Here is a 7954-nt window from a genome sequence, read left to right as displayed (position 1 = left end):
CTTTGGTGCGAGGTCTGTTTGGTATTCGGCTTGGACAATCGGCACCCCTTCATCAAGTGCATAGTAGTAGCGACAGATGTTGCCAAGATGATGACTACAGATTTATTGATGTATTACTTTGTAAGGTTTGTGAATAATTAATAAAATGGTTGGATGCATTGACCAGATGCAAAGGCCGGGGTCATCCTCATTTTCTATAAAAAAATCCTGTGCAACAGCACCAGTGGCTCCCGTCATAGTACTATCATATAATGATGCATCTACATTGATTTTCACCACTTGCGAGGAGGGGAGATAATGGCAAGCTGTGGTAACCTTTTTATTGAGATCAAACTATGGTAACCTTAGTATACATATCCAACACTCTTCCGAATTGTTGTTGACCTGGTACATCAAATCATTTGCAACGCCTCCTTCTGCGGGCTGCATCGATGCCCCATCCATGGCGACATTTTCATGTGTGGTACTCTAGTAGATGATGAAACACTCATCCTAGCTAGGGTGGACGACGACTGCATGGTGCACATAGGACACATCCCGCTTCGATAATATTCCCGCTTCGACTCGGCCAACTAAGGGTAAACTTACACAAAACAATATGTGTCTAGACGAATGCCGACCCCAACGACGGTGCCCTAATTACATCACAATTCGGTAGTGATATCACGTCTACCCATCCCACACAGCCCCCACTCCCCATCGGGAATAAACCTACGTTAGACACCCCGCTCCACCCCCCCCCCCCCCCCCCCCCCCAAAAAAAACCTCATGTTATGAGCCTTTCAACTGATAATCATTGCGTGTGCCAAAATATCTATCAAGCTAGCTTGCACGCTTCGATCCTAATGCGGTTGGCTTGGGCTTATCCCGGACATTCTACATTTCTACATATATAGCCTCCCAATGTACTTCGCACCATGATTCGTCCTACTCCCTGATCCAGACGACCCTGCCCTAATCGTGTCACAGTTTAGCTATCCCCCATCCTCACCCACGAGCACGCGCTCCCACACACACACACACACACACACACACACACAGAGAGAGAGAGAGAGAGAGAGAAACTCATGTCTTTTGCCTTCGAACCCATCAGTGGTATGAGGATAATATATCTATCAGGCTAGAGTGCATGGTTCTATCCAAAGGTCCAATCTTAGCCATTGTAGATAGCCTCACCACCATTTTTTTCATGTGTTGCTTCGTTCTACTGCAACTCACGGTTGATAGGATTGATAACTTTGGTGGGCCTCCTCCCTTCTCCACTCCTTCCCCTTTGGATTACCTAAACAACATACCGATACTAGTTCCAAACCAGACTAACCAGACGTACATATTGTAAAAAAAAAAGACTAACCATAGGTACATTTCTCAAAAATGTGGAGTGTGTCGAAAACATTTTCTTCCTGCTCTAAAATTAATCCTTGTGCACCTCAACTACCAGTTGTTGGTAAAGCAATGAGTTTCTCTCCAATTTTTGCAATCCTGGTGTTAAATAGAATGTATCTTGTATGCCTAATATTGTCGGCTTTAACTTTCGTTATCCAATGTAATCAAATCTATATACAAAGCAGATTAATCGGTTGATTGAAATCCCTTATGACCCAAGTTTCCATGTCAATATAAACCAACTGCTATGAAGGTAGACACACTTAACCAATATATTCACCTAAATCGTATGAAATCAGAGCCTACATTCTCCTAGTCACATCTAGTGTCCATCGCAGCATCCTCTGCTTCTAGTTCCATCATGACTCCTTCTCTTGGCTATCTAGTACCACTAGTAGAAAACAGGGCTTTCGTTCGGGCCTGGCCAGCCCATTAGTCCCGGTTCTACACGAACCGGGACCCATGGGGTGCATTAGTCCCGGTTCATGAGCCCAGGGGGCCGGCCGGGGCCTCGTGGGCATTGGTCCCGGTTCGTTTCAACCCATTTGTCCCGGTTCTAGGCACGAACCGGGACCGATGGGCCTCGCTCCTGGCCCACAACCATTGGTCCCAGTTCGTGGCTCGAACCGGGACAGAAGGGGGAGCTTTAGTCCCGGTTCCAGCCACAAACCGGGACAAATGAGTTGCCTATATATACCCCATCGCCGCGGTAGAGCACTCCATAGTGCTCTGTTTTTTGCTGGCCGGCGAGGGGGAGGGCATTGGGTGCTCTAGCTCACCTCCTATGCACATGAGGTGTTCGATGAAATGCCCGAGCCACACTAGTTAAGCTTTCTCCTCTCGAAGCTCGACCTCCGAGCTCCAGTTTTCCCAAGATTTGCCTAGGTTTATATTAGCGGTCCGTCACGCCCCGTCCCTGTCTTCACCGCCGTCGATCGCCCGCGCCGATCTCGTCACCGGCACCACCGTGGTGAACCTCTTGTTCTTATCTTCTTTCTGAAATAAAAAAATTCTTACTTTACATAGATACTTGTCTAATTTTCTTACTTTTGACACACATAATTATATATAATGCACGCAGATGAACCGGCAATGGATGTACGGTGACAGACACACCTCCGAGTACATTAAGGGCGTGCATGATTTTTTCGAAGTGGCTGAGGCAAACAAGCAAAATGGTTTTATGTGTTGTCCATGCCCTAAATGTGGGAATACGAAGTCTTACTCTGATCGGAAAATCCTTCACACCCACCTGCTTTACAAGGGTTTCATGCCACACTATAGTGTTTGGACGAGGCATGGAGAAATAGGGGTTATGATGGAAGACGGTGAAGAAGAAGAGGACGATGACAACTATGCACCCCTTGAATACGGTGATGCTGCCACGGGGAAGCTGCTGAAGATCAAGAGGAATCAGACGATGTGCCCGATGATGCTGCAACGGGGGAAGCTGCTGAAGATCAAGAGGAACCAGGCGATGTGCCCGATGATGGTGATCTCCGCCGGGTCATTATCGATGCAAGGACGCAATGCAAAAGTCAAAAGGAGAAGCTGAAGTTCGATCGCATGTTAGAGGATCACAAAAAAGGTTGTACCCCAATTGCGAAGATGGCAATACAAAGCTCGGTACCGTACTGGAATTGCTGCAGTGGAAGGCAGAGAATGTTGTGCCTGACAAAGGATTTGAGAAGCTACTGAAAATATTGAAGAAGAAGCTTCGAAAGGATAACGAATTGCCCGACAGTACATACGCAGCAAAGAAGGTCGTATGCCCTCTAGGATTGGAGGTGCAGAAGATACATGCATGCCCCAATGACTGCATCCTCTACCGCGGTGCGTACAAGGATTTGAACGCATGCCCAGTATGTGGTGCATTGCGGTATAAGATCAGACGAGATGACCCTGGTGATGTTGACGGCGAGCCCCGCAGGAATAGGGTTCCTGCGAAGGTGATGTGGCATGCTCCTATAATACCACGATTGAAACGACTGTTCAGAAACAAAGAGCATGCCAAGTTGATGCGATGGCACAGTGAGGACCGTAAGAAAGACGGGAAGTTGAGAGCACCCGCTGTCGGGTCGCAGTGGAGAAAAATCGAGAGAAAGTACTGGGCTGAGTTTGCAGGTGACCCAAGGAATGTATGGTTTGCTTTAAGCGCGGATGGCATTAATCCTTTCGGGGAGCAGAGCAGCAATCACAGCACCTGGCCCGTGACTCTATGTATGTATGACCTTCCTCCTTGGATGTGCATGAAGCGGAAGTTCATTATGATGTCAGTTCTCATCCAAGGCCCTAAGCAACCCAGCAACGACATTGATGTGTACCTAAGGCCATTAGTTGAAGAACTTTTAAAGCTATGGAATGGAAACGGTGTACGTGTGTGGGGTGAGCACAGACAGGAGGAATTTAACATGCACGCGTTGCTTTTTGGTAACCATCAACGATTGGCCCGCTCTCAGTAACCTTTCAGGACAGACAAACAAGGGATACCACGCATGCACGCATTGTTTAGCTGACACCAAAAGTATATACCTGGACAAATGCAGGAAGAATGTGTACCTGGGCCATCATCGATTTCTTCCGACCAACCATCAATGTCGAAAGAAAGGCAAGCATTTCAAAGGCGAGGCAGATCACTGGAAGAAGCCCGCCATGCGTACCGGTGATCACGTACTTGCTATGGTCAATGATTTACATGTAATCTTTGGAAAGGGTCCCGGCGGACTAGCTGTTCCGAATGACGTTGAGGGACGCGCACCCATGTGGAAGAAGAAATCTATATTTTGGGACCTACCCTACTGGAAAGACCTAGAGGTCCGCTCTTCGATCGACGTGATGCACGTGACGAAGAACCTTTGTGTGAACCTGCTAGGCTTCTTGGGCGTGTATGGAAAGACAAAAGATACAGCTGAGGCACGGGAGGACCTACAACGTTTGCACGAAAAAGACGGCATGCCTCCAAAGCAGTATGAAGGTCCTGCCAGCTACGCTCTTACCAAATAAGAGAAGGAAATCTTCTTTGAATGCCTTCTTAGTATGAAGGCCCCGACTGGCTTCTCGTTGAATATAAAGGAAATAATAAATATGCCAGAGAAAAAGTTCCAGAACCTAAAGTCTCATGACTGCCACATGATTATGACGCAACTGCTTCCGGTTGCATTGAGGGTGCTTCTACCGGAAAACGTCTGATTAGCCATTGTGAAGCTATGTGCATTCCTCAATGCAATCTCTCAGAAGGTGATCGATCCAGAAATCATACCAAGGCTAAGGAGTGATGTGGTGCAATGTCTTGTCAGTTTTGAGCTGGTGTTCCCACCATCCTTCTTCAATATCATGACGCACGTCCTAGTTCATCTAGTTGATGAGATTATCATTCTGGGCCCCGTATTTCTACACAATATGTACCCCTTTGAGAGGTTCATGGGAGTCCTAAAGAAATATGTCCGTAACCGCGGTAGGCCAGAAGGAAGCATCTCCATGGGCCATCAAACAAAGGATGTCATTGGGTTTTGTGTTGACTTCATTCCTGGCCTTAAGAAGATAGGTCTCCCTAAATCGCGGTATGAGGGGAGACTGACTGGAAAAGGCACGCTTGTAGGGGACTCAATAATATACAACGACGGATATTCTTGGTCTCAAGCACACTACACAGTTCTATAGAACTCTAACTTGGTGACCCCGTATGTCGATGAACACAAGAACAGTCTGTGCTCCAAACACCCGGAGCAGTGCGACAATTGGATTACATGTGAACACATCGGGACTTTCAGCAGTTGGTTGGAAACACGTCTCAGAGGTGACAACAGTGTTTGTGAAGAGCTGTACTCGTTGTCCAGGGGACCATCTTCGACTGTATTGACTTACAAAGGATACAAGATAAATGGGAATACATTTTACACGATCGCCCAAGATCAAAAGAGCACCAACCAAAACAGCGGTGTCCGCTTTGATGCAGCAACCGAGAGGGGAAAGGATACATATTATGGTTACATAGTGGACATATGGGAACTTGACTACGGACATGATTTTAAGGTCCCTTTGTTTAAGTGCAAATGGGTCAAACTGTCAGGAGGCGGGGTACAGGTAGACCCAAAGTACATAATGCCAACAGTGGATCTGAACAATCTTGGGTACACTGACGAACCGTTCGTCCTAGCCAATGATGTGGCACAGGTTATCTATGTGAAGGACATGTATACCAAACCGAGAAAAAGAAAAGATAAGGAAGCGAATACATCATACGATGAGCCAAAGCACCACATAGTTCTTTCAGGAAAAAGGGACATCCTGGGAGTGGAGGGCAAGACAGACATGTCTGAAGATTATGAAAAGTTTCATGAAATTCCTCCCTTCAAAGTCAAGGCTGACCCAAGCATCCTGATAAACGATGAAGATTATCCATGGTTACGGCGCAATAAGCAAATGACACAAGCGAAGAAAAAGTGAAGACTTTCTCTCCACAACTATTATGATGATACGATGCCAACTTTCAACTTTTTCGTAGTTCATTTGAAATGCCTGTTGTAACAGACGAGTTTCCGTATGAAACCCTGATATCTCGAAATAGATTGTCCGTTTTGTACACGAAGTGCATCTAGTTTTTGCCGTAACCCTCTCTACTTTCTTGCACATGCTATGTGGATGAAATGATGATACCATGCCAACTTTCAACCTTATCAGAGTTCATTTGAAATTCTTTTCAATTTCAGGGTCTTATAGCTCAAAATAATCAATAAATGCATGAAAAATAACAAATGAAGTCAGAAAGGGTTGAAAATTGATGATGTGGCTTTGAATGGTCACTAGTAGAAAACATGGGTTTGGTTCGGCCAGAAAAGAGCATTAATCCCGGTTGCATTACGAACCGGGACTAATGTGAGCATTAGTCCCGGTTTGAGCGGCTAGGGCACCGTACAGGCATTAGTCCCGGTTCAAATGGGACCTTTAGTCCCGGTTGGTGCCACGAACCGGGACTAAAGGGTGCGATGCCTATTAATACCGGTTCGTGGCACCAACCGGTACTAAAGGTTAGACCTTTAGTCGCGGTTCGAGCCACCAACCGGTACTAATGGGATTTGAGGCATTAGTACCGGTTCGTGGCACGAACCGGTACTAAAGGTCCCATTTTCAAACTCTACCCACCACCCCCACCCCCCCCACCCCCGTGGATCGCCTTTTCAGTTTTGTAAAAAGCAAACGAAAATGATAAAAATTTCAAAAATTAAAATCCTTCCACATGTAGTTATGTTACTACATGTACTAGTTACGAAAATTTAAAAACATAAATTTAGACATGTTTTGCAAAAAGTGTAGTGAAAATGTAAAACGGCTATAAGTTTTGCATACGATGTCAGTAAAAAACGTATAATATATCAAAATGTTCAGCACGAAAATCCGCATCCGATTTTAACCGCCTATGGCCTGTTTGCAAATTTTTAGAATCCTCAAATTCTAAAAGGAAAAAAAGTTATGCTCAAATCTCAGTTTTTTTGAATTTTTGTCAAATCTGGTCAAATTGTGGTCAAACTGTGGTCAAACTATGGTCAAACAATGGTCAAACTAATTATTCAAGAAATATTAGTGTTACGAAATAATTATTTTTGTTTCTTTGAATTTTGGTCAAATCTGGTCAAACTGTGGTCAAACTATGGTCAAACTACTTATTCAAGAAATATTAGTGTTACTAAATAATTATTGTTTTTTAGAACAATAGTTTCAAACTCAAACAGTGAAATGTGTGACTTCATGCTTAAGCTAAATTCCTGAGGGTTAATAGGATTGACATCTTACTATTGTCAGGAAAGCAACAAGTGCAGACTTGGAAACGAGGGAGAATAGAACCCGGAAGTTAAGCGCGCTCAGGCTGGAGTAGTGAGAGGATGGGTGACCGTCCGGGAAGTTAGATGATTTGGAATGATGAGGGGTGATTAGAGATTAGAGGTTAAAATAATTCAGAAATTTGAAAATCAAAAAACAATTCAAAAAAGTTTTCAAAAAAAATCATAAAATTTTCTTTAGTACCGGTTCGTGTTACCAACCGGGACTAAAGGTGGACCTCCAGGCAGCGGACACGTGGAGGGCCTTTAGTCCCAGTTCGTGTAAGAACCGGGACTAAAGGGGGAGGCTTTAGTAACGACCCTTTAGTCCCGGTTCCAGAACCGGGACTAAAGGCCCTTATGAACCGGGACTAAATGCCCTTTTTCTACTAGTGGGTGCATTTTAAACACAAAAAAACTATGGAGTCCAAATAAGTTCAAAAAAATGAAATCCCTTTGTAACAGACGAGTTTCCGTATGTAACCATGATACTTCGAAAGAGATTGTCCGTTTTGTACACGAAGTGCATCCAGTTTTTGTCGTAACCCCCTCCACTTTCTTGCACATGCTATGTGGATGAAATGATGATACCATGCCAACTTTCAACCTTTTCAGAGTTCATTTGAAATGCTTTTCAATTTCAGAGTCTTATAGCTCAAAATAATCAATAAATGCATGAAAAATAACAAATGAAGTCAGAAAGGGTTGAAAATTGATGATGTGGTTTTGAATGGTGCATTTTGAACACAGGA

Source organism: Triticum aestivum, chromosome 6D (assembly GCF_018294505.1).
Source record: "Triticum aestivum cultivar Chinese Spring chromosome 6D, IWGSC CS RefSeq v2.1, whole genome shotgun sequence".
Classification (NCBI taxonomy): Eukaryota; Viridiplantae; Streptophyta; class Magnoliopsida; order Poales; family Poaceae; genus Triticum; species Triticum aestivum.
Note: the sequence above shows the minus strand (reverse complement) of the source record.